Consider the following 26,738-nt stretch of genomic DNA (forward strand, 5'->3'; position numbering starts at 1 on the left):
AACAATTTTAGCGAGAATCTTATAGTCAATATTCAATAGCGAGAGGGGCCTGCATGACCCACATAGCGCCGGGTCTTTATTCGGCTTTGGAAGTAGGACAATGACCGCTTCGCTCAGAGTGGGCGGAAGGGATCCCCGCTCCACGGCATCGGCATAAACCTCGATAAGTTTGGGTGCCAACAGATCGGAAAATGCCTTGTAAAATTCGCCCGTCAAGCCATCAAGGCCCGGGGCTGAGAAGCTCCGCAGTACTTTAATCGCCCCTCGAACCTCGGCCACCGTTATGGGCTCTGCCATGAATTCCTGCATGCCCTTTTCTAAAAACACTAGCGCAATTTCGGATAAGTAGTCCTCCCGTGAAGAGGTGTCATCACCCTGTCTGGTCGTATATAATGCCGAGAAATAGGCCAGAAGCTCATCCCTAATCTCAGAGGGTGTCGTGTGGAGCGTTCCGTCCTCGCCCCGGATTTCAGTAATGAACGACTTACTGTACGGTGGTCTCAGAGCCTGCGCCAAAGGACGACCAGGCCGGTCGCCCTCCCCATATCGACGGGCAGTTTGGTATTTACCCAGGTATAGGATCTCTCTATCCGCGGTCTCCCTGGATTCGGAGAGGAGGCGCAGCCTCCTTGCAAACACAGAGTCCGACGCTGCATGCCGCGATTCCGTATCTATCGACTCTAACTGAGCCTCCAACTGAGTAAGTGTTGTACACAACGCCTTTAGGAGCCCTGCATGCTTGGCTATACAAACCCCCCGTATGTAGGCCTTAAACCCCTCCCACAGCATGGCCCAAGAGTCCACCAAGCCAGTGTTAATCGCGAAATATTCCTTAATCGCCTCATGAACCTCATGACAGAAAAGGTCGTCCAATAGCGCTTTTCCAGGGAATCGCCATTGTCGCTCAAAGCCCTCGGGGCGCGGCACTTCCAGGCACAGCAATACAGGCGAGTGGTCAGAATATGTCCTGGGGAGGGTCTTCAACGTCCGGTACCAGGGGGACAGACCTGGAGAGAGGAGCCAGTAGTCAATCCTCGTCCAGATATTGTGTTGGCTAGAAAAATGTGTGTAACTAGTGGTGTCTGGGTTGCGCCTGCGCCAAATATCAATAAGGGAGAATTGGTGACAGAGTTCTCTGAGAGCGCGCCATGCCCTGGGCTTAGTGTCAGCGGACGCTGAGGTACTGTCCAGTCCCACATCCAGCAACAGATTGAAATCTCCACCAATCAGGAGCATAGCAGGTTCTAGTTTTGTAAGTTGGGCGTTTAGCTCGTGGAAAAATTCCTGGGAGTCAGTGTTAGGGGCGTACACGCAAACCAAGATGACCCCGTGTCCCATCATCACCCCTCTCACTATGCAATAGCGTCCCTCTCTTTCCCCAATGACCTGATGGCAATGAAACGGGACTCTGTTATGGATCAGCACTGCAGCGCCCCTGGCATAGTTGCTAAAATTGGCGAAGTACCTATGTGTCCCCCAGGACGCAGCAAACCGCGCAGTGATTGTAGTATGTAAGTGTGTCTCTTGGATAAAGGCAACATTCACCTGATGCCGATCTAAATAATGCACCACCTGCCTGCATTTACGTTGATTATTAAGGCCCCTGACGTTCCAAGATATCAGTGACAAGTTTATGGGGTTTTCATTCAGACCTATCCGAGCCACACAAGTAGCTGACTCAGCAGCCGGAAACAGGTGTCATCCTTACTCCCATATATCATCAAATGCGTCACACCCCAATGAATGCTTCTGAGATCAAAACAACCTACCCCAAACCTCCTCCCCCCACCCAGCCGTACCACAAAAACGTGAGGCAATCCCAAACCTATAGACAAAACAAATCGCTCCAAACAGTTTCGCCATGTGCAGTCACTCATTAACAAAAGGAGCACAGTATCCAACATAAATCCGAGCGGTTTCCACCAGAGGGGGTGGCAACGTCCCGACAGCAACCCAGCAATACATAGCAACCTTACAAAAATTGTCATGAGTCCCCAGCCTGTAAAAAATGGAATAAACAAGAGTTATACATAGGCACCACCTCATCCCACCCGGAGCCAGCAAACAGATCCTGGCTGGCCACCGAGCCGCTGTGCGGGGGAGACTGCCCACCTCCACCGCCCCGAGGAGGGCTTTTATTTGGTTTGTATGTGCGACAAAAGTCCTGCACCTCCGTAGGATTGTCAAAGAACCGCACCCGGCCATCAATCTCAACCCGCAACCGCGCCGGGTATAGCATGCCGTACTTTAGGCCGAGATTGAGGAGCGCCGCCTTCACACCCGCGTACTTTCACCGGGCCTCCTGTACCATGGCTGTGAAGTCCGGGCAGAATGCAATTTTTGAGCCTTGCCAAGTTATATCTCCCTTCTCTCTAGCCAGTCGTAAAGCAGTGTTTCGGTCTCGAAAGTTCATGATGCGAGCTATCAGCGGGCGAGGAGGGAGTCCCGGATTAGGACGCGGCCCCAGGGAGCGATGTGCCCTCTCCACCACAAAGCCAGTCGTGAAAGAGTCCCTCCCAAAGATGTCTGCCAGCAACTTTTCTACAAATACATCCAGACGGCCCGTCGCTGTGGATTCCGGAACCCCAAGAATGCGTACATTATTGCGACAACTGCGCGATTCAAGGTCCTCGTTTTTAATGGCCACATCCTTTAGTATGCACTCCATTCTGTCTAATTGCTTAGATGTCTGTGCAGCACCGTCCTCAGTGACTGAAATCCTGGCCTCCGCCACGTCCAAGTGCCGATCATGAGCCTGTATCTTTGCACCCATTGTTTCCAGCGTCTTGTCCAGGGAGTCAAAGCGACCGTCTATGGATCTGAACCCAGCTCTCATCTCTTGCAGCCAGTCCGGGGGCGGTACCCGGGCCGATGCCCCATCAACCGTGCTTCCATCCTGTACTGCCATGTTAGGGGAACTCTCTGTCGATTGCTCAACGAGCTTTTCAAATGGAAGTGTAATTTGTTTCGGCTCCTTGCGACCCATGCCTCTGCCAAAAACGACTGGACTCTGACCAGCCCTCTCAGGATCCCAGTGGTGGCAACGAGCCAGAATGGCGCCGGTTCTGTAAGGCGGTTCAGGCCACCAAGCGCTGTACGGGCCTCCAGGCGTCTCTTCCTCACATGTAGCGCCCTGCACGACCCCCTCTCTCCGAGCCAAGGACCTGTGTCGCAGCAATGTGTAGGCCAGGCCGCTCAGCGACTGTGCTTCTGGTCCAGACCGAGGATCATCTGTACATCCCTTCAGTACAGCCTGCCCGGTCCCTCAGGACGAGCGAACAGGGAGCCGATGACCAGCCCCGGCAGCGCAGCACAACAGGATTCGGTCCGTAGGAGGCAAGGCCCAGGCGTCGGGTCAAGCAGGTAGGTCCATCCGCCACTTCTTCGCAATGCACACACTGCCCATGGAGAAGGGCCTACTGCAGGGGGCCGGAGCGACCCGAGCGCCCGGCATAAACAGGCATACCCCCCCGCCCCCCACCGCCGCGGTCAAGCCGTCGCCCGCTCCCTCTGGCCAAGCCCGCAGCAGTCAGCGAGAAACCCGGGAAGTAATGCGGACGGAGCCGCCGAGCGGCGCCAGTTAACCTCTGACCACCTGAACAGCACCGCTTTTGTAGCAGAGGGGGGGCAGGGCAGACCCCGTCCAGCCCGCGCCCAGGCGACCAAACCCCCCCGTTGCCCCCTCAGGGTACCTGTGCTTGTGCTGGTAGCTGCCGCCTCAATGACCTCCCCAGATCGCCTTCTCAGGCCGCCATTTTGTCTCCTCCGTCGCTCGGAGAGAGCCGCTTCCGGGACCATAACAGACGACTCCGCGGACCAACCGTCGTCAAATCGGACTCACGGGGACTGGGGGTGAAGCGGCATCGCCCGCTGTCCGTTGTTCATCTCAAAGGGCCGGGGACATCGCTGATTTTGCTGGGCTGGCGGCGGAGCTTCAACACCACGCAGCCATCACAGCCCGCGGCGTGGCCATGTCCCCGAACGTAAGGAAAGTTAACTAGGGGAGAAGGCTGGAGGAGAGGTGGTCTAAGGAGGGGGTGGCCGGTAGGGATAGGGGGAGGAGATGAGAATGGAGTGCCGGGACGGTGCAGAATGGACGAGGAGCGTGTTAGCTAGTGGTAAGGCTGAAGTAAAGAGGGGGGGCATACTGTGAGGGGGGAAGAATGGGAGGGGAGGGCAGAGGGGGGAGAAGAGGGTCGACCTGTGCCTCCCAAGGGTACAGCCTATTGGAGAGTCAAGGGAGGAGAAAGGGAGTAATTGGTGGAGCTAGATGAAGAGTCAAGGGATAGCCCAGTCGCAGGGGAGGGGAGTAGGGGAGGGAAGAGGTGGTCAAAGAGAGAGAGACAGGTGTCTTTGGCTTGGATCATGACAGAACCGTTGTTATAGAGTGAGATAGTGAGGGAGCCGTTGAAGCCCGCAGAGGGGGACATTTTTTGCTGTGTCCCATGAGGGATAGAGGAGGAGGAGGTGACGTTAAGGGAGTTGTAAAAGCTGGTAGACCAAGAGGGTATGTCGTGCGTGAAAAAAATGAGATCGTTTTTGAGCCTCCCATAACGACCATTGTAAAACTGATCAACAAAAAGGGAATCAGGGAAACATTCAATGGTGTTATGCTTGAAACGTTTTGCTGCAGCTTTAGTCAGGTTAGAAGGGTAAATGATTTTGTAGAAATTAATTCCAGACTCAATTCGAGTGGTGGCCATGTTGGGAAATTGTGGAGGAGGAGGGTGGTGGGGATAAGGGAAGGGTGTTACTAGGAAAGCGGTGGTGAGGAGAAGTATGAGGACAAGAAGGGGCACATAATCCAGACGTTGGGTGAAGGGAACTGAGCTATTGTGGAGACAGGAAAGTGAGGCGATTAGGAACAGGTTGTTACTTCAGAACAGGGCTGATTCAACAAGATAGGACTGAAGATGGAGTGGTGTAAGAGGAAAATCACTGTACTTATCATCATCCTGAGACATAAACCACATTAAGCACAGCATCACAATAGGCCCCAAACGCAATGTACGTCCAAAATCTCAACAGTCTAATATTAGACACTTACCTCCTAAGTATCGCCAACATTAGGGGCAAAAAGCACAGGGTGGAACATAATTTCACTAGCATAAACCAAAGTATGCAAGACAACCTCAAAATCATAAAAACACAATTTAGAGGTAGCCAGAACAGGGTCCGAAAATCAAACTACATGAAATACATTTCCTAGCACCACAAGTACACATTGGGGCCTGGCGCCCTACAAACCTCCCGGTACCCCTGGTCAACTGGCCAACTCAATGGGCTCAAATGCCCTGTGTCCAGAATGTCGTGGCTGCTGCCAATGTAGCGAAAGACCAGGGTGCGTACTTGCACAAATCTAAACATTGCAGCTGGCACTAAGTGCTGCACAGCTGTGAAGAAATGAGGCAAGGAGTGAATCTCACTCCTAACTCAGACAGAACTACCGCCAAATACCCTAAGAGTCTAGAGGAGGACAACTTTTATCAGTTCACCCGTTGGGAGAGGATTTATCTGCCCTTATTGTCCCTTCAGGGCCCCAGACTTGTGGTTGCTCCTTCCCTACTGCACATTAATTACCTTGCACGCCGTCTCTGTCAACTGTGAACAAGTGGAGGGTAGACCGATACGCAGCAGTGGTTGCCACTGCTGGTGGGAAGCCTGCGGTGCTCACTGCTTGCTGCCCCTGCCACTGTCCCCACATACTGCTCTTATCCGTGCGTCATGGGTGTGGTTGCAGGTGTCAGGAGGTCTCAGGTAGGAGGGTTCAGAAATGGAGGCTTGCTGTGATGCCCTTACTGCATGTGTGACGGCAGGTTCATCACTATTGTGGTCTTGTGGGTTTCGCTATCACCTCCTTTGTCCTCCCTGCTGAAGGCGGATCGACGGGCTCAGTGCCATTTTGCGCCGCTGCATGTTACTACTTCCCTCTCTTTTTTCCTTTGCACTTTTGTCGGTGGGAAAGGTGGTCCTCCCCTGGACCTCGGGTTTGATGGTTCTAGCTTGGTATGCCCTGGTCCCAGCCCCCGATTTTAGGCGTCTTACTCGGGCTCACTTGGTCTTCTGCACCAGAGAGGAGCCTGCTCTCGCGTTGCAGACTTCTGCTACCGCCTTCTGCTACCTGCTGCCTCCCGCTACTGCTCCATATATCCCGCTGCTCCGGGTGTGATTACAGGCACCAGGGGGGTATGGTTGGCTCTGGCGGATTTCAGCTGTGCACCGTCGCCGCTACTGTGCCAGTACCAGTGACTCACCGTCCTCCGTAGCTCACAGTTCTCGCTGCCTCCCGGTACTGCTCCCACCTATGCGCCGTACCCCTTGCTGCTCCGGGTACATTTGCAGGTGCCAAGGGGTACGGTCAGAGTCTGGTGGTTTTTGCTGCACCCCGTCGTGGTTTCTGTGCCCGTGACTTCGTAGCTCGCAGTTCTCACTTTCACTTTCACTTCCTTTGTCTTAGGAATTGCAGATCGCTGGGCTCCACGCCATCTTGTGCCTGCTTGGTTTCGCTTTCGCGCTCTACTCCTTTTAATTAGCTCCTTATTTATGCAATGGTGGAGGACACTCCGTTCGTCTGCTATTAGCACAGGAGTCTCTGGCCACAGCCCGTTTTGCCCGTGCGCCTGTTTGGGGGTTACATAGGGGTGCTGACTCTTATACCCGCTACGGTGGTACGGTTGTGGTGGACACCTCTTGACCCGGCTGCCTCTCCGCCTTTCCTGCCTGGGCAGGGCTGGTATGCACCGCTTCTTTGCGAGGGCGCCGGAGCTGCGCCCAGGCAGGCCCACGATTCGCACCCTCGCTTGCACTCTTCCGCCCTGTGGGGAACCGCCAGCCACCCGCGGCGCCGCTCCCCGCCGCTTCCGCTCTGGTGTACGTGCTGCGGGCACTCACCCGGTGCTGGACGGGGGCAATATCAGATTCCGCTGCTGCCCCTGTGGCGAGATGGCTTTGTCGCCCGAGTATCCGCTCTACTTGACTCCTGGCCTGGGCGTCATTTTCACCACCGCCGTTTGCCTCGGGTGACCGCGTAGGGTGTCATCCAGGAGCGCGCTGCCACCACTTTCGCCCCCGGATCGCCGCTTCACCCTCGCTTTCCGTTCCGCCGGCTGCGGGGCTCGAAAAGGGGATCTAAAGTGGGGTTTTAGCTGGTTAGGGGGCCAGGAGTGAGGAGCCTCCAAGCCCTGCGACTGATCAGATCACCATCTTGGCTTCTGCTTGTAGCAGAAGGGGGGGGAAGGGGGTAGCACAGGTAGCAGATGTGGCGCCAACTGCTCCGCGAACTCCTCAATCAGTGGCCTGGTGAAGCAGTACTGTCGGATGCAGTCGCGTTCCTGCATGGTTTCAAGGTCTGGGAATGGTCTATGGACAGGTGGTGCCCTGCAGTACAAAGATGAACAAAGGAAGATTGTCGATTCATCCACCCATGTGGCTATGGCCAAGCAAACTATCACATGATACATCATGACAATACACAATGTACTGAGGTGTGTGCTGTTGGGTATGGACACATATGTCACCTACATGCCCATCACCTGACATCTCAAGTCCACATGTCTACATAAGTTCCATGTAGTGCAATGGCCAATCATTGGGCTGTGTCACAGTACCTATGTACTGCTGTCACGTTCCAAACACACACCACAGTGACAAGTGAGGCCTGATGTCTCCCAGGCATCACAGCTCTTTGACAGGCAGATACCCAGGGTCCCTGTATTGCCACATGGACACTGGCACGACGTGGCATATCATGTACACGCCACAAAACAACCATGAGTCCCATAGGTAGTGGCCATTGTTGTCTCTGCAGGCCCTACATGAACGTCTCGTAGACACACACACAACATCAATGTTGATGCACAAACCAGATGGACGTGAAGACTGTCTCCCATTGGGCACATTTGATCAGACATATATGAGGCACAACATGCACACAGACTGTGGGTGTACATAAGAATTGTGGCTATGGGTCTCACTGTGACGTACATACCATCCCACCCAGGACTCAGGGTATATATGACATGTCCTAAACATATCCAACCTGCAACTGTGTCCATGACTCATGCCCATAACTGTACAGTTGCACATCACAGTGGTAATGTGCACAACACACAAAGGATTCTGTCCCCATGAACACGTGCACAGCCTGGGAGTGGCTGCACCAAAGTGCCACACAACAAACCAAATGTTGCCCCCTACACCCAGGTAATGCAGCCGTGAAAAAGTCACACCAATGTCAACCGACGCAGGTGACTTCTACAGAGACGCATTGCACAGTTGAGGACCGAGCCGTGCGCACGCTTAGCCATTGACTGCAATGAGAACTGATGCGGGTGACTATCATGCATATGCGTCGTGCAGGCATGGACCGAGCCCTGTGCACGCCTTGGCCATTGAGTGCAATGTGAACCGATGCAGGTGACTATCATGCATGCGCATTGCACAGTTCTGGACCTAGCGGTGCGCACGCTTAGCCATTGACTGCAATGAGAACTGATGCGGGTGACTATCATGCATACGCGTCGTGCAGGCATGGATGGTATGGAGACGGGTACGTGTGGATTTTTAAACTACGCGTTGTACAGTCAGTTGACCGCGCTGTGCGCACCCATTGGCTCTGGACTGTCATGGAGACGGACGCAGAATCAAAACTTCTACGAGTCGTGCGCTGGAAATTCAGTTGGATGCCTACAACAATTTCTAGGGTGTCATGAAGGTGAAGATTTGAACGATGCGGAAGACGTGTACAAGTCGTACAATTCCATGGATTGGCCAGATTCATAGAATGCAACCATGTTGGAACTATCACTTGGCACACATGCCACAGATTCTGCCTCTGCAGCACAGATATAAGGCTGGCTGGCCCCAGCTAGCTCACTTGCCTGCACTACATGCTACTGGACCACATCTCTGCTACCACTGCTGCTGTCTCTGCATCCTCAGGTTACTGCTATGGCACGTACTCTGGAGAGGGCCACAGCCTTCACTGAGGAGGAGAACCAGGCCCTTCTGGACGGGCTCATTCCACAGTACTGCAAGCTGTATGGGAAACCAGGGGAGCAGGTGACTGTGCAGTCCACTGTCTTCCTAATTGTGCATGTTGTCTGACTAGCAGTACTTGATGTACCATAAAAATAAACATGAGGACTATACCTACCAATAGTCCCAATACCATTGCCAAATAACCAGTCAGCTGGCAGTGAAGAAGGTTCAATCGTTTATTAAACAAAATACTCTATAGAGGAGTCTCTCCGAACCTCACCCATCAGGTGTGCCGAGAAGACTGTTGGCTCGTATTCAAACATGAGGTTATATACTTTTCGGTTCAATACATACAATCGCTGTAAAAGGAAAAATACCAGTTGGCCCTCGAGCTCCAGGGAAGGACCATATATGGCACACATCAGACCAGTACAAAGGCTTGACTATCTATTACTGATGAGGTCAATAGGGGTGACTCGCTTTCGTCTTGGTGCCTGGGAGTGTAGACACGGCGCCTCCAGGTATGCGCTTATCACCCCCAAAGCCAGATGCCACCTTGAGTCTTATAACAGTCGAGTAAAACAGTCTACCTTCAGCTGCTACCAGTAACTCAGATGAACTGTGGCCTGACAACTGCACGTGATCAACACGTGATCACGGCCCGTGTTCGAGCATATGATCAGAAGATGGCGTCCGTATGGTTCTCGGCCTACTCTTTTAGCAATAGACATACAGGGAGGAAATAAACGAGTTTCCTCCATGCAAAAGCATATATATCAAACAGGGAGTATACGTATAGATGCATCATGCTAACATAATATAGATCCGATACTCCTTATGTACGCGAAATCTACTTTTTTATCCCTCAGAACGGCCCTTTTAGCATGATGTAGCTAACAAAAACAGTTCAATCTTCAAATATTCCCTCACCAATCTGCATTAAATCTTTTAGCTCCTGGTGAACTAGCTGAGCTTTCACCAATGTTGGGGATGAACCAGACACAGAGAAAGTGAGTTTTGTCACGCAATAAGAGCAACATGCAGGTCCACATTGTACACAAACACAACACGTGAATATGATACCAGCTATACATGCCAGCACCATCAACATTTTCCATCCCCAAGTAGACAGCAAACCCCAGAACCAACCAGAGAGAGACCATGTACCAGTTTCTACATGTATATCGGAAGCTAAACGATGTAGCTTCTGTATAGCCAAATGAACGGAGGGGCGGAGTCAGGAATATAAACACAGCAAGAGCTGCCGATCACACAGCATGCTCCTCCTCGATCTGCCAAGATAACGTCCAAAACCATACGGTTTTGAAGCGAAACGAGTCTGGTCGCCTGTAGCTCTACTGTTATATTGGTCAGTATTCCTGCAGTAGTGTTAATTACCCCTTCAACTACTCTAGACAAACGTCCTACTTCTCGGCTAGTAAGCATAGGCCCCCAAAAGGGTAACACTCCCTTCAAATGTTGGTGAAATGCTGCAGTGGAGTATCGGTCTGATCTATATCGGGGGTAGCTATCACCCTCTTATTTCTCCTAATAAGCACGCTACGTTTATCTAGTCGGTGATCCTTGTGATAATTAGAAATATAGACTGGAGGGTACAGGAAGGACAGGTAGCAACGTCTAGTCCAACTTCGCGGAAGCCAAGTATAGGCACTTTCTCCACAAACAAAATATACATTAAGAAGGGTTAACAACGGAGGGCTGCTAAAGGTACGTAACTGATAAGTATAATTACATTGTCTTTCTCCGAATGATATGTACCCTACTCCTTGAACACAAAACGTAGAGGTACTGTTTAATACAGGCAGTGGAATAGCCCTATCTTCAGTAACATTACGGTCCTGAAAGTGTCGATAATATTGAGTGAAATTGAATTCAACAAAGTCCAAAATTTCATTTTTCAACCAAGTGGTATTTTCATACGTTATATACATATTCATACAAGCATTCGGATCTAAGGTTCCCTCTACATTATTCCCTTCGGGGTTGAATCCTTGATGAACCCAAATATATGCTAAAATCATTTCATAATCCTTCTCTGAAAACCTTCGAGCGCCCACAGTATAATGCATATACATCATAGAAAGCAATTTGAACCAAGCCTCGCAACTTCCCAGATGAGACAAAGGTAGGGATATAAATAAGTCGTGCTTGTGCATAACAGATGGTAAAAGACCACAAACCCAGCAATTTGTAGTATTGGTGGCACTGTGTGCTTGATTAAGCATTTCAATGAATGCGTTTTTCACATAGGTCTGACGATGCCTTTCCTTATGATGGGCTAAAGTATGAAACACATGTTCCGGAGGTGGGGTAGTTGTTCCTAAAACAGTATGCATAGGGTGGCGAAATTCTAAATATATGAATACTCCCAGTAATTTAATTAGAAATATTGCTATAGTAGCTATAAATGCAATTTTAACACGATTGGTCCAACTAGAAAAAACAGGCATATATGTAGGAAAATAGCGTGGTACAAAAGGACGTTCCGCTTCAGAAACAAAACGAGCAAAAGGATACATGCTAACTAAAAGCCCAACAATAAACTAGGGCAATGCAGTCCAACCTGCCAGAGGGTGCTTCTTTCCTGTGTCCGTTTAGAGCCTCACAGGCAGGCTCCTGTCGTTCATCACGGATAATACCAAAACAAACTTCTCACGGTGGAGTTATGTTCTCACACAACCCTTGAAGAAAACACAACCTGGGCCCCTTTGAACATGAAATTCAGTCTTTCTTTCTGAACAGAGCAAACAAATGTTCAAGGCTCTCAGCGTGTTCAGTTCAGTGTCTCGCTCGGTACATCAAAAGCTTATCTAACAGACATTCATAGCACAGGTCTGTATCCTATCACTCAAGTCTCTCCCTATCTCCTACCATGTTCACCTGGTGTACCGTGTCGTTTTCTGGGCCGCAGGTTGTATCGAGTATGGCCAGGCACTTCTTGATCAGAGAACAAAACAGAGGATGACAAATCTGGTGAAACAGGGGCACTGTGAGCCTCTGGGTTAGCTGTAGGAACTACAGAATCTGGGGCGATCAATTGTGCTGATGACAGAGCCCCTTCCGAGCCCGGTGCACCTTCTCCTTACCCTTCTCCAATTACCTGGGCATCATAAAAAGGGCTAAATCGAGGAATTCGCTCACTTTCCTGAGTCAGAACCCCATCCTGGATTTGCTGATCACATGGAAGCGGGAGGGGTAGTTTTTTCAGATGTGAGACATGAATCCAGTGTCGCTTGCTGTTTACTTTTACCGCCGTTCACGTGGCCAACAAGACTTGAAACGGTTCAGACCAACAAGGATCCAAGCTGGATTTTTGCTGATAGTTATGGACCAGAACCTACTGTCCTGGTTCCAAGCGATGTCCAGGACCCTCCGGCAGGGGCTGCAAAACTGCTGAGACCTGTTGATGAATGGAACGAAGATCTTTAGTCAATGCAAACAAATAGTCTGTTAGCATAGGATACTCTATATCACGAAACGTTCTGGGTCTCGGGACGCCCCAAACATTAGCAGGGCGCCCAAAAATGACCTCATACAGGGATAAACCAGAACGAGAATGTGGGGTAACTCGTATTGACATTAATGCCAGCGGCAGAGCATCTGGCCACCTCAATCCAGTACTTTCTTGAATTTTAGCTAATTTAAGCTTTAATATCCCATTATACTTCTCAACCAACCCAGCGGACTGGGGGTGTCGAGCTGCATGGAATTTCTGTTTAATCTGTAGTCCATTACATATATGTGTGATGAGTTCTGCATTAAAATGTCTTCCGTTATCACTCCAGATCACACGAGGCAATCCGTAGTGAGGAAAATACTCCTTTACCAACGCTTTTGCCGTTGCCAAAGCAGTGTTTTCTTTTGTCAGGTAGGCTTCCACCCATTTACTGAAAGCACATACCACGACCAGGACATACTTCAAACTGTTAACGCGCTCCAGCTGGATATAATCCATTTGAAGCACCTCAAAACGCAAAGAGGGTAGTGCGAAGTTTCCACTCAGAACAGGCTCCCTGCCTCCTGGATTATATCGTAAGCGAACCATGCAATATTGCACCAAATGAGCAGCGGTCCTAGAAATATTGGGATTGTACCATACAGGATCTAATATTGCACAAATACCTTTCACCCCAATATGAGCTGAACCATGTGCCATTGTCACCACCGCATTCACTAATGCATTAGGCAATAGCCACCGCTGCTTTTCTGTCAGATCAATCCAACAACCATCTGCATCTAATCTCCCAATTCGCTCTTTCCAGTGAGCCAGTTCAATAGTGGTAGCTTATTTCTGTATTTCTCGGACACTTTCCATGGCATTATCAAACATTTCTGTTTCAGTCACCCACCTTGCAGAGCTAGTCACAAACATTGAGGTCAATTTGGATTTCGAAGTTTCCTTAGCTACTTGATCGGCAAAGGCATTACCCTCCCCCACTGCATCAACCACTGCCTTGTGTGCACTACATTTAACTACAGCCACTATTTCTGGTAACGTCAATGCAGTCAGTAATCGCAAAATCAAGGGACCATGATGTATTTGCTGACCATGAGAAGTAAGAAAACCTCTATCTGCCCAAAGTCGGCCGAAACTATGAGCCACGCCAAAAGCGTACTGGCTGTCGGTGTTAATATTTACTCTCAGTCCTTCACTTAACTCACAGGCCCGAAACAATGCCACTAATTCAGCCACCTGTGCTGACTGATAGGGTACACGAGAAGCCTCAACTATAGTATGAAGAGTAGTTATCGCATATGCAGCAGTTGTCGTGCCATCTGGTAACTTGAAACAAGAGCCATAGACGTACAACTCCTCTTGAGGGTCAGATAGAGGAGTGTCAGGTCTACTCGTCCCTTCGTTTCTTCCTCAGTCCGAAATATACAATCATGAACATCATTGTTCTTTTCATTTGAAGGGAGGGATAGTAACGTAGCAGGGTTCAGAGTGGCACATCGTTTAATCGTAATATGTGGAGCAAACAAAGTCAATTCGTATCCGGTAAGACGTGCACTTGTAAGGTGCTGGGTCTTTGTTTTGTTCAATAATGTATCCACAGCGTGCGGTACCAACACTGTGAGGTCAGTGTTCAGAACGAGCCCTTCCGACTGTCGAATAGCCACCGCAACCACAGCAGTAGCTCTTAAACAGCTAGGCAGTGCTCTGGCGATGTTATCCGACACCGCCGAGAAATAAGCACAAGGTCTCTGCTTACCACCACAAATCCTTGTATTAATACAGAAAGCGAGCAACCGTCCACCTCGTGTACGTAAAGCACAAAAGGTTTTCGGTAGTCAGGAGTACCAAGAACAGGTGCAGAATAAAGCGCAGATTTCAAAGAGTCAAAAGCATCTTGACAAACATCAGTCCGGGGTAAAGGTTCATGCACATCTTTAGTGGTTAAATACAGAAGAGGTTTAGTAAGAAGGGAAAAATTAGGGATCCATTGGCGACAGTAAGAAGTTATGCCGAGAAATGCACGAACATCACGCTGAGTATGAGGTACAGACATATTAAAAATAGTAGTCACACACTCAGGGGTTAGTCTCCTCCCCTCCTTCGACAGTAGATGACCGAGATAGGTCACCTCCTGTCGACAATATTGAAATTTAGAAAGGGATACTTTATAGCCATTAGCAGCCAACTGAGACAATAATTGTATGGTGGCCTTCTTACAACCTTCCTCGGTATCAGAAGCCACTAACAAATCATCTACGTATTGCAAAAGCACATTACCAGGGGGCAAAACCAAATCATCCAACAATGTTTTCAAAGCTTGACAATAAATACTAGGACTCTCTGTGTACCCCTGGGGAGCGCGGCAGAACCGGAAGCTGCGACCAGATAATGAGAAGCCAAAAATATGGCGGCTATCAGGATGAATCGGAATGCTAAAGAAAGCATTCTTTAAATCAATCACAGAGAAATATTTAGCAGTAGGAGGGATCATAGTTGGGATAGTAGTGATGTCTGAAACCACAGGGTATTGGGGCACCACTATTTTATTAATTTCACGCGAATCAATCACAAAACGATAAGTATCAGCATAATCAGGATCGCTTCTGACAGGGGCTCTCTTTAAGATAGGCAAAATGGGGCTGTTACACACATTAGCAGCTGTCTCTTCCACCACACCCCTTTTTACCAAATCTTGTATAATGGAGAGCAAAGCCTTCTCGCCGGCCGGAGAAATTTTGCACTGAGGTATACAAGGAAGCCGAGCATTTTGATTCAAAGTAATAGAAACGGGAGGAATCTTTAATAATCCTACATCTGTGTCACCAGTGGCTCACAATGTTGCTGGAATAACAGCAAACTCAGGAGGGAGGGGGTTCATTTTTAGTGAAACACTGCAAAGTATGCTTCCCAAGGGAATTAATGGTCAAGTAAACACCATCAGGTGAACAATGAATCTTAGCATGTAATTTCTTCAACAAATCCAAGCCCAACAAATTTTCGCCACAATGGGAAGTCAGAAAAAATGGGGAGTCTATCGTAACAGGACCAATTGTAAAAGGAATAGGTCTGGAGATGGGGCTCACTACTGGAATTCCCGAGAATCCTACCGAAACATTATTGTGCCCGGACAGAGCAGCCCCTGGGACCAGGGAACGAGAAATAGAACTATTTATTGCACCCGTATCAACTAAAAACTTTTCAGATGTCCCCATCAAATGAGCCTCTACATAAGGTCCTTGCTGATCAACGGGTACTGACACCTGGCCCTCACTCTGTCCATGGCTATCCTATGTATAAGCATACCCTTCGGTCGCATCCATTGCACACTCCTCACTATAATACTGCCTACCTCTTGGATTGTCAAAGTAATTCTTTTCTTGTCCAACTTGCGTCGCCTCTTCTCGTCGCATATCACTGCGATCCACACTTCCCCGACCTCTTCCTCTACTTCTCATAGCCCTGTTCTGGGCCAGCAACAATGGACACGGAAATCGCCACTGGCCTTCCTCCTTACAATTAGCACACTGGTTTATTCCCAAAACAACAGCCGGCCCTCTGCCTCGTCCAGTTCCCGCCCCCCTCGGGACGAACTCTCTACCGCCTCTCTCTCTGCCTCGTCCTTGAACAACTTGTTGCATCAACACCCGTGTTTTAAGATCCTCCGTTCTCTTTTCCGTCTTATCCTTACTCTCATTTTCTCTATGTTCGTAATATTGGGCTATACTCAATATTAGCGAGGGCGTGGAAGTGGTCCAGGTACTTTCAGCGGCTTGTAGTCGTGCAGAGACTTCTGGTAACAAATTGGTCACAAAACGATTAACAAATAATCGTATACCGCCTTCCAACGATAAATCCTGTCCACTAAAATCAATGAATACGCCCTCAAATCTAGTGAAAAAATCAGAAACACTTTCATCTTTCTTCTGTTTACATGCGATCAATTTGTCCCAATCCACCTTACGAGGCGGAATTAAGTAATGCATGTAAGTGATAATGCGGCCAGGTAATGCCAATAATTCAGGTTTCGGCTTATCTCCAGGCTTACGATCCTTGTCCCAATCTTTTATCTGCTCCCATGTTCCGCCGAATTCTTGAGCATGGTCCTGATCATGCACCTGACGCCATACGTCAACGGGAACTAACAATGCAAAAAATAGCTCTATGTCAGCTAAGGTCATGACGGCCGAAGAGGCCGCTTCTGTGAGTTCTTTATAATATGCCGTGGGATTCTTACGGGGGTCAGGTAATTGTGATTTTAGTGAAAGGACTTCACTCCTCTTCCAGGGGGTGTAAACCCATTGCTCCTGCACTCGAGCCTCTACATGAGGTCTAGTCACCACGCCACGGTCATCCTTTAGTTCTGGTATTTCAGGATGAAAGATAGGGTGAACTTCTCGCATAGGATGCTGAGTGTCCCATGAGGGACACTTTTGATGCATCCGTTCTCGATAATTTAATTAAACCTCCACATTTCTATACACTTCTTCTGGGCTAAGTTCAGACTTATGAGCCCTGTCCCGGATGTCATACATCACTTGGGGGGCCATCCCTCCTGGAAAACACTGTTCCGAGCGAGTAATAATACGTGCAGCCATGTGTTTCAAGGCATGTTGCTGCATAACAGGCGCATAGTCTTGAAGCGTGTTCCATATATCAGTTATAGTGTAAATAGGCTGTCGCATCCACTGGGATGACTGATTTTCAATCATCTGTTTCTCATTTGGTCCTACAGCCGAACGGGTAAACAACTTCCGTGCGTCTAAATCCCCCGGAGCACGAAATGGAGTCGAAACAGCTGGAGATGGGGTCGTGCTTGCAGAAAGAGAAGCCCACACAGGGGTGGGGGAGACAAAACAGCTGTGGACGTAACAGAAGACAGCAGTGTAACGGGCAATAAAGTAGCCGTCTCAGACATTGAGGGGAACAAAACAGAGGAAGTTCCTGGAGAGGCAAGGGAAGAGGAATCACCAGGGGCGGAAGCTGAAGGGGTCTGTACTAGAGATGGGGGAACAACGGGATATATACGCTGCGGAGCATAAGGTGGAGGTGGACGAGTATCCAATAAATCCTCTATTTCATCTTCCGCTTCAGTCCTAGCCACATAGGTCTTATCCACTTGCAGTCTAAATTGTCTGTGTGCACAATCAATCCCATGTTCAGTTTGTGCTTTATCATAAGCTATAGCTTTCTGCCTAATCATCTGATTTCCTTTCATCCTACATACTTTCTCCTCCCGCATACGTCTACGCTTTGCTTCCTTCTGCCACAGGCTTAGGGAGTCAAACATTGACTGTCGACTATGTTTAGAAAATAATCAATCCTGCAGAAAATGTATCTTTTTTTCATCAAAAGACCCGGTTAAGGGCCAATGTAATTCCACATTATCTTTAGTATATTTATGCCATAGTGTATTAAACAAGAAAGGTGTAATACCATGCTTCACATACATATCATAACTTCGGCTGCCCTCAGGCGGGGCAGGTTGACTTTCAGCCAAACGCGTATCATTAGGGCGGCAACAACATCCAAAACATCTCAATTTGCTAAAACACGGCATGGTTATTGTCGTCACGCGTTCCTCATTCTATCATAAAAATAAACTTCCAAACATGGCCATGTTCAAACATTCGCAAAACATACAACATCACGCTCATTCAAACATACACAAGACAATAATATATATATACATACAAAGATATTCAAAATGACGTATTTTCAAACAAAGAACAGAGCCCGTCGACTCCTGTTCGTGGAGAATCAATCAAATTCAGATTCCAAGACCGACAGATACCAAAATCAAGCAGCCCAAAGACTACCAAGAGACCGTCAGACAGGTATAACCACAGACCGACCTCCAGACCATCCCGCAGCCTTCCTGGTTCACTCTTGGGACTATTCTGACTAAGCCTGCTTCATTAGCACCACTTCAGATGTGTTCCCAAGGCTACCCAGGTACAGCCACCGGCTTTTCCGAGAGCAGTCCGGCCGGGCGCGCACCACACGTGCCACGCCAGGTGTCCGATCGGCATCTCTATTATTCACAAAAGGTCCGTGAAGCATCTATACGTGCCGCCACTACAACGCTGCCCCGTCAGACCCCCAAGATTCTCCGTGGTACACTGACCACCAAATTCTTACACAGTTAACTGCTTCAAAAGCACTGCTTAACAGTGCATGCCAAGAACATCAAAACAATTCCACTCACTTGGTGCACACAGTTTCGATTGAGTGTTCTCCACTGCCAACTCCTGACGACCAACACGGTCAGTTCCTGGGATATGCCCGTAGGACTCCGGTGAAGGGTCACTAGCAGCTGGGGATACTCTGATCGTGAGAGCGGAGTAAGTTCATACCAAAAATGGCTACATTTCAAAGGATCCTTTTTCCGTCCACCCGCTCGACCAGAGTTACCCCTTGTCCTTACCACCCGTTTACGGGGAGGACGACCCAGTCACGGAGTCACGGCGGTGTCGCCAACTGATGTACCATAAAAATAAACATGAGGACTATACCTACCAACAGTCCCAATAGCATTACCAAATAACCAGTCAGCTGGCAGTGAAGAAGGTTCAATCGTTTATTAAACAAAATACTCTATAGAGGAGCCTCTCCGAACCTCACCCATCAGGTGCGCCGAGAAGACTGTTGGCTCGTATTCAAACATGAGGTTATATACTTTTCGGTTCAATACATACTATCGCTGTAAAAGGAAAAATACCCTCGAGCTCCGGGGAAGGACCATATATGGCACACATCAGACCAGTACAACAGCTTGACTATCTATTACGGATGAGGTCAGGAGGGGTGACTCCCTTTCGTCTTGGTGCCTGGGAGTGTAGACACGGCGCCTCCAGGAATGCACTTATCGCCCCCAAAGCCAGATGCGACTTTGAGTCTTAGAACAGTCGAGTAAAACAGCCTATCTTCAGCTGCTACCATTAACTCAGATGAACTGGGGCCTGACAACTGCACGTGATTAACACGTGATCACGGCCCGTGTTCGAGCATATGATCAGAAGATGGCGTCTGTATGGTTCTCGGCCTACTCTTTTAGCAATAGACATACAGGGAGGAAATAAACGAGTTTCCTCCAAGCAAAAGCATATATATCAAACATTGAGTATATGTATAGATGCATCATGCTAACAGAATATAGATCCGATACTCCTTATATACGGGAAATCTACTTTTTTATCCCTCAGTACTAGCGTTGTGTACACCAGTGTCAAGCGTATTCACTGAGTACTTTCAACCCCCAAAGTGTGTAGGTACATGTGATGAACAGGTGTTCTGCAGCAAAAGTGCATTTATGCAAGCTTTAACTTCCCAGGCAATGTTAACATGTCAGACATGCAGGGCATTTGTCCATTTCCATAGGTGCACTACCTGTGTACCTCATTTTACTTTGTGATGACTACATGTATATCCAACTGTGTGCAGCACAAATATGTGGCATGTGTGGTAAAGGACTTTTAACTTTGTCATCCTCACAGGTTGATGCCCACCAGAAGCAGGAGATCTGGCTGACCATCGCCTGGGCAGTTAGATCAGTGGGGGTCTACAAGCGCCGGATCCGCAACTGCCAGAAGAGGTGGCAGGACCTTCGGGGCTTGACCCGGAAGATCGCAAGGGTCCAGCTGAAGCTGTCGCCTCCTCGCAGGAGGGGTGGACACCGGACCCTGACCGCCCACATGCTCAGGATTCTGGCGGTGGTCTTCCCGGACCTGGATGGGCAGCTGAAGGCCAGACAGCAGCAAGGAGGGGGTAAGTCCATGCCTAATCTGTGTACTATGTCTGACATTCTATTTGCAGTCTTTTGGACTGGTCACACTTCCACATTACGTAGGTCTTGTAGTCCAGGACTCATGTCCCTCAATTGTGTGACGCACCCTCCTCATCTGATCCACAAGTGTGGACCCGAAAGTCTGTGGCTTGTGTCACTAGGGCACTGTGTCCCTGCAGTCAGCTATGCTTCAGGTTCCGGACAGCATCTGTTACCGTGATTCTGTTGTGTGTTTCATGGGTGGGTCAATTGTTTACACAATGCTGAGATCTGACATGTGATCTGTGTGTGCCCTTGATATGTGTTCCAATTGCTGGTCTGACTTGCCACATGTGCCTGCGGTATTTCAAACACACCCATGCAGCAGGGGACTCCAAATTTAGGGCCTCAGGAGTATGTATATCAAGTGTGTCACACTTGCTTAGCCACCTGCCTACTGTCCACTGTTTCACGTAGACCTGGGCAGTCATGCCTACTCCAGGGCATTTAGAAACACTCTGTACTCCCACTCCTGTGTATCAACTTACAGGTTGTGCTTAGTGACATGTGCCTTCAGGTGTCTGCCTCTGTGTCATTGTGGTGTGGCTTCCTTTTCAGGACAACTGGGGTGTTCATGAGTTTCAGGGTCAGCAGGGCATCTGAGATGTGACTATAGGCGACATGACCTGTGTGACATAGAGGTGTGTGATCACTTGACAGTGCACAATGGTGTATGCAACTGTGAAGTTCAGGCAGCTGTGTTTCATGCACAGCAGACTGTGAGGTGCTCATGTTCAGGGAGTTGTGTTTGCAGACACTCATATGTCTGTTTTGTATGATGTGGGGTCATCTGGGTCTGGGATATGTTGTTTGCAGGGGATGGACAAGTGCACTTGTCAGCTGCAGAGTTTGCTTTACACATGACCTACGATTGTGACACAGTGCATACTGTTGTTGTCTGGATGCCCTGCCCCTGTGACAGGAGACAGTGATGACTGACTTTCCAGGCATGCCTGTGCCATGGCATTTAACTTGCTATGAGTGATCCTGCATTGGGGTCAAATGTGCTCCATGCACCCCATTGTGGCATTGACTATCAGGACATGAGAACATCATAGTGTGTGTTGCTGGTATGCATCACAAGCATGTGAAATGAGACTCTGGCCATCCCTTCTTCCTGACACCTGTACTGAGTTAGTGGCAAGAAATGCGATGTGTGTATAGTGACATACTCCTACATGTTCACTTGCATGTCCAACAAATGTGTAGGTGGTGCATGTCTGCACATTGGGGTACTAGCATCCAACATGCAACAGACATATGGGTGCAAGTCCAGGAGGGATATGAGTGCCATGGTTGATGGTGAGACTGACAATTGGCTTATTCAAAACAGTGTGAGCACTTTGAGCAGTGTTCAGCTGATGATGCCAGGCCTTGCCCTGTGATGTGATGTACTCACTGTGGTGTGTGCAGTCAGTGCAGGTGACTGATGTTGTTCTCTTTCTATCCAGATACATCCACGGCCGCAGGAGGGGACATCGCCATGGACCAGGAGGAGCCACAGAGCCAGACTGGGTCAGAAAGTGAGGAGTTGGAGGGACCCAGTGGCACGGAGGGCGAGTGGAGCCACCCCGAGGAGTCCTCAGCACCATCCACCCCAGCTGAGGGCCACAGCAGCTCGGAGTATGACTCCCTTGTGGAGGCGGGTGTCAGCCGCCACCAACCCCAGCTAGTGAGGCTGTTCTCACCACCACCACCACCATTACCACCCTCCCATCCTAGAGGTCCGTGGAGGCTCCCGTGTTCGGGAGCATGTCTTCTTTGTGCCAGGCACCGCATCCCCTGCCCCTGTGTTCCCTGCTGCCCTGAGTGTGGAGTCTGTGGACTTGCTTCGACAGATCCATGTAGGGCAGACATCAATGCTGAGTGTCCTCCATGCACACACCAGTCTGTTGACACAACTGGTGTCATTCATGGAGGGCATTTCATCTGGCATGTCTTCCCTACAAAGGACCAATCAGTGCATGGCCTCATCCCTGACGGCAGCAGTGTCCCTCCTCCAACAGTCCCTCACCCCTCCTACCCCTGCCCCATCCACGATTCCTAGCACCCTACCTGTCCCAAGCACACAGACACCAGCATATTCACCCAAACCCACAGATACGGGCAGAACACAAACACTCAAACCAAGGTCTAAACGTGCACACAAGCAACCTCAGGGGACTGATACCACACTCACAGGGTATGGTTTGCAAACACACACACAGGCATCCACAACCACTCAGCAGTCCTCCGATACCTCTGCCTCCAAGACTCCTTCCCTTGCCTCCCCTGCAACCCCATCTGCCAAGAAGCTCTTCCTCTGTGACCTTGGCCTCTTCCCCACCGATCCAGCAGATCCAGCTTACAGGGGGAAGAGGAAGTCCCCACACATAGAGGGGAGTGCCCCTCACACCCGGACACCCTCCCCCTGGCGCAGTCAGACTGAGACACCCACCTGCAAGTCCCCCCGGAGCTGGAAGAGCAAGACCCCACCCCAGCCCCACAGCTCCACGACACAGTCTCCATCCTCCATCCCCCAGGCCACCACTCCACAGGGTCCCCCGCCACACCCTGTCCCAGGTTCCCCCACCCACAGATACACCATACCCAAAATGCTAAGGCCCTCCCCCACCACTTGCTCTTCCACACCCACCCCCATCAGACTCTTTGTGCCACAGGTGTGGGGACCGTGGCCCCTCTTCTGTCCTGCCAACCTCACCTGAACCCCATTCTGCTCCCATGGAGTTGGGCACTGCAGTGGAGTCCACGACCACCCCGTCTGACTTGGGCACTGCAGTAGGGACCCAGTCTACTTCATCTGACCTGCCCACTGCAGTTGTGCTGGCACCCACCCCATCTGACTTGTGCCCCACAGTTGTGACTGCACCCACTATGTCAGACACCTCCACTGCAGTTGCCAGTGACTCTCCTGCATCCACCATCCCTTCACTGCCTCCTTCTGCTGAGCCCTGATCCTGTCCCTGCGGTGCCTGGCCTGCCCCCATGTATGCCCCTCCAAGTGGATGTCCCCTGTCCTTACCAGTGCAGGCAAGCAACGTGTGACAGTTGTCACTCAAATCACATTTTTTACATTTGGATATGAACTGGCCATTGGCCTTTGTTTTGAAAGGACTTTGCATTTGCATTTCAAACTTGCTGAATAAAGCATTTGTAATTATCCTTGTGAATTTGATTTAGCTGTACATTATGTTGATGAAGTTTACCATGACCTTGCAGTTATAATGCTGGATTTCCAATGTTGTATACTGAGGTGTTGATGTGATGTACTCCATGTGGTCCATGGAGATATGTATCCTATTCTGGTCGGTATCCATGTCATCCTTTGCAGCTAACTGGGTGTGTCATGATTAACAATTTGTGAACATCTCTGTAAACATTTCATTTAAATGGTCACATCTGTGGCTTGCACACATGCACATATGATGTGCTTCCCATTGTCCAATTTGTCAATTTCCCTGACTGTGGGCGCATCTCCACTGGACCTGCAGGTGTGGGCATCATTGGTGTAGGAGCAACTGGGTCCTCTGTGCAACTTGCTGGACATTTGTATTGAATATGTGCAGATGACTTAAGGGACACTCCCGTACCCAGGCTGTTATGACCAGAGCCTTCATTGGGTGGTAACTGATGGCTGACTGACCAAGTGTTCTGCTGACATGACTGAGACCTACTGGGACAATGTTTGGCACAGCTGAGCTTCCACAGGAGTTGAGTCCCCTCAAGTAAGTGTGTTGTTCCGTGACATTGCCTGGACCCATGGCGTGTGTTGTGTGAGCATGTGTGTGTGTGTGTCCACATCCTTTTTTATGCACAGGCAGTGTTCCCTTGATATGTTTCTGTTGTTGATGCTTGTTGAGTTGTACTGTGTTCATCCCACATCTTTGTCCTGGGCTACCAGATGCGTGGGTGCATGACACACTACTATTAATTGGTGTTTCATCATTGGGATTTGTCAGTTCTGAGTGGTGATGATGTGGTCAGACGCAGATGGGACACAGTCAGGGGTCCCCAAGGCACTTGTTTGTTTGCAATATCATGTAGTTGTCCCTAGGTGGTACCTTTCAGTGATTGAGACACGTGTATGTGTGTGCGACTGCTCCCACTCGTCAGGTTCAGGGCTGCAATGTTGGCAGGTGTCAGCATGTGTGCCTTGTGGTTCTCCTTGGCTTCTGCATTGTCCTGGGACTGTGGCAGGGATTCTGAAGGTTACGGGAGCGTTGACGTCATGGCTGCATACTGTGCAGTATGTCTGTCATTCACCAGGGTTGTAGACTGTCCTTGTGTGATGAGTCTGTGCACCTTAGTTCCTCCCAACATTACTGTGTTTGTCATGGGTGCATGTGCAATGTCACATGTCCATGTGGGCTTCACAGATGCACATTGGTGCAGTTCAGGGTGTGTGGTATTGAGGGTGGACAGATGTGAATGTTTGCATGGCTCGGCTCCTACCTCCCGCCTCCCGTTTGTCCATGGATGAGGGGCCATGCTGAGTGATTTGTGTTTGCGTAGGTGTGATGTACGTTTGTGGCACAGGACACATGTCTGGGTTTCACAGTTTGTAAAACATCTACCTTTGTCATCACAGTGGACGTATCATGCATGCTTGTTTCACCCCAATGTATGGTCCCTGGGGGTAGTGCTGTTGTGTGTCAGTCTCTTGCTGTTTTAGTTGCTGTTCATTCCAGCTTGTGTCACATGTGTCTGTTGGGCTCCCTCTCATCTCAAAATGCCTGATTGCCCACTAAGGGGGGCCCAATGAAGGGTTACTTTTGTATGGCTCTGTGTCCACATCTGTCTCACTGTGGTTCAGCCCCCATCATGTGTTGTGTAGTTGCCTGTGGATACTGAGACACACACATGTTGTGTCAGATGTGCAGTGTGAGGTTGCCTGTTTGTGTTTGTGTATCTACACCAGTGCATTGGTATTGCTGTTGAGAGCCATTGTCTGGATGTTGCTGGGTGATTTTCCCTGCTATCCCTGTGAGTCATAACACATCATTCTCCACATTCATCCAGGTTCTTAGTTCCCATTGCTGCCATGGAATGGGAGTTTGTGACCTGACACCTACAGTCTACACGGGATGTATTGATTTGTGTGTCTATTTTCGAGATGTGTGTATGCATTATGATGGTCACTTCTGCTTTTGTGTCATTTTACACTGTATTCAATGTCAGCCCCCATGGGTGGTGCTTGTCTGCACATGGCCGACAGTATGTTAGATTTTCACAGCACTGTTAGCCTCACTACATCTCTGTGGGTATGGGACACAACCACTACTTTGCCACAAAAGTGTTTCATGTGTTGGGACCAGGAATCATACATGCTGTTTGGTATTTGCAGCTTTGACCATGATGACACTTACCTTTTGGTCACTGTGATGAGGGGGGGTTTAGACCCCTATACCACAATGCTCAAGATTTGCTGCAGTTTGAAACCCCACACTTAACTTTTGTTCCACACAGTGAGGGGGTGTTAGTGCACATTGACACAGTGCTATTGTGATGCGTGCCTTGTGTAGGCCACACTCAGTTTTTGGTCACACATGTGATGGTAGTTACATTGTATGTTCGAAGTCATATTCACTGTTGTGGGCATTTCTCTCAGACTACACACTGTTGTCAGGATGTTAGGAGGGATGTATTTTGCTGACATACCTAATGTTGGTGTATGGTGGATGTGTGGCACATCACCCATCCTATGGGTGGGGGTGTTGATATTGATAGTCACACAGCACCCTATGAGTGGGGGTGGCAGTAGTGATGGGCAACAGGTCCCCTATGGGTGGGGGTGGCAGTAGTGATGGGCAACATAACCCCTATGGGTAGGGGTAGCAGGAGTGATGGGCAACAAAGTCCCTATGGGTGGGGGTGGCAGTAGTGATGGGCAACATAACCCCTATGGGTGGGGGTGGCAGGAGTGATGGACAACATAGTCCCTATGGGTGGAGGTGGCAGTAGTGATGGGCAACATAACCCCTATGAGTGGGGGTGGCAGTAGTGATGGGCAACATAACCCCTATGAGTGAGGGTGGCAGGAGTGATGGGCAACATAGTCCCTATGGGTGGGGGTGGCAGGAGTGATGGGCAACATAACCCTATGAGTGGGGTTGGCAGTAGTGATGGGCAACATAACCCCTATGAGTGGGGGTGGCAGGAGTGATGGGCAACATAATCCCTATGTGTGGGGGTGGCAGTAGTGATGGGCAACAGGTCCCCTATGAGTGGGGGTGGCAGTAGTGATGATCAACATAACCCCATGAGTGGGGGTGGCAGGAGTGATGGGCAACGTAAGCCCTATGGGTTGGGGTGGCAGGAGTGATGGGCAACGGGTCCCCTATGAGTGGGGGTGGCAGTAGTGATGGGCAACAGGTCCCTTATGGGTGGGGGTGGCAGTAGTGATGGGAAACATAACCCCTATGGGTTGGGGTGGCAGGAGTGATGGGCAACATAGTCCCT

General features: G+C 49.7%; 1 protein-coding gene and 1 pseudogene across 1 annotated transcript in view; both read left to right on the plus strand.

Moving 5' to 3' along the window:
- The window catches only part of LOC146860813 (sperm-specific sodium:proton exchanger-like), a 4,738,575-nt gene that overhangs the window by 698,267 nt on the left and 4,013,570 nt on the right, over positions 1-26,738 (plus strand). The window lies entirely within an intron of this gene.
- Positions 3,178-26,738, plus strand: part of LOC146860815 (transmembrane protein 115-like) — a 60,111-nt pseudogene continuing 36,550 nt past the window's right edge.

The sequence above is a fragment of the Triturus cristatus genome, chromosome 3_1, assembly GCF_964204655.1.
Source record: "Triturus cristatus chromosome 3_1, aTriCri1.1, whole genome shotgun sequence".
NCBI lineage: Eukaryota > Metazoa > Chordata > Amphibia > Caudata > Salamandridae > Triturus > Triturus cristatus.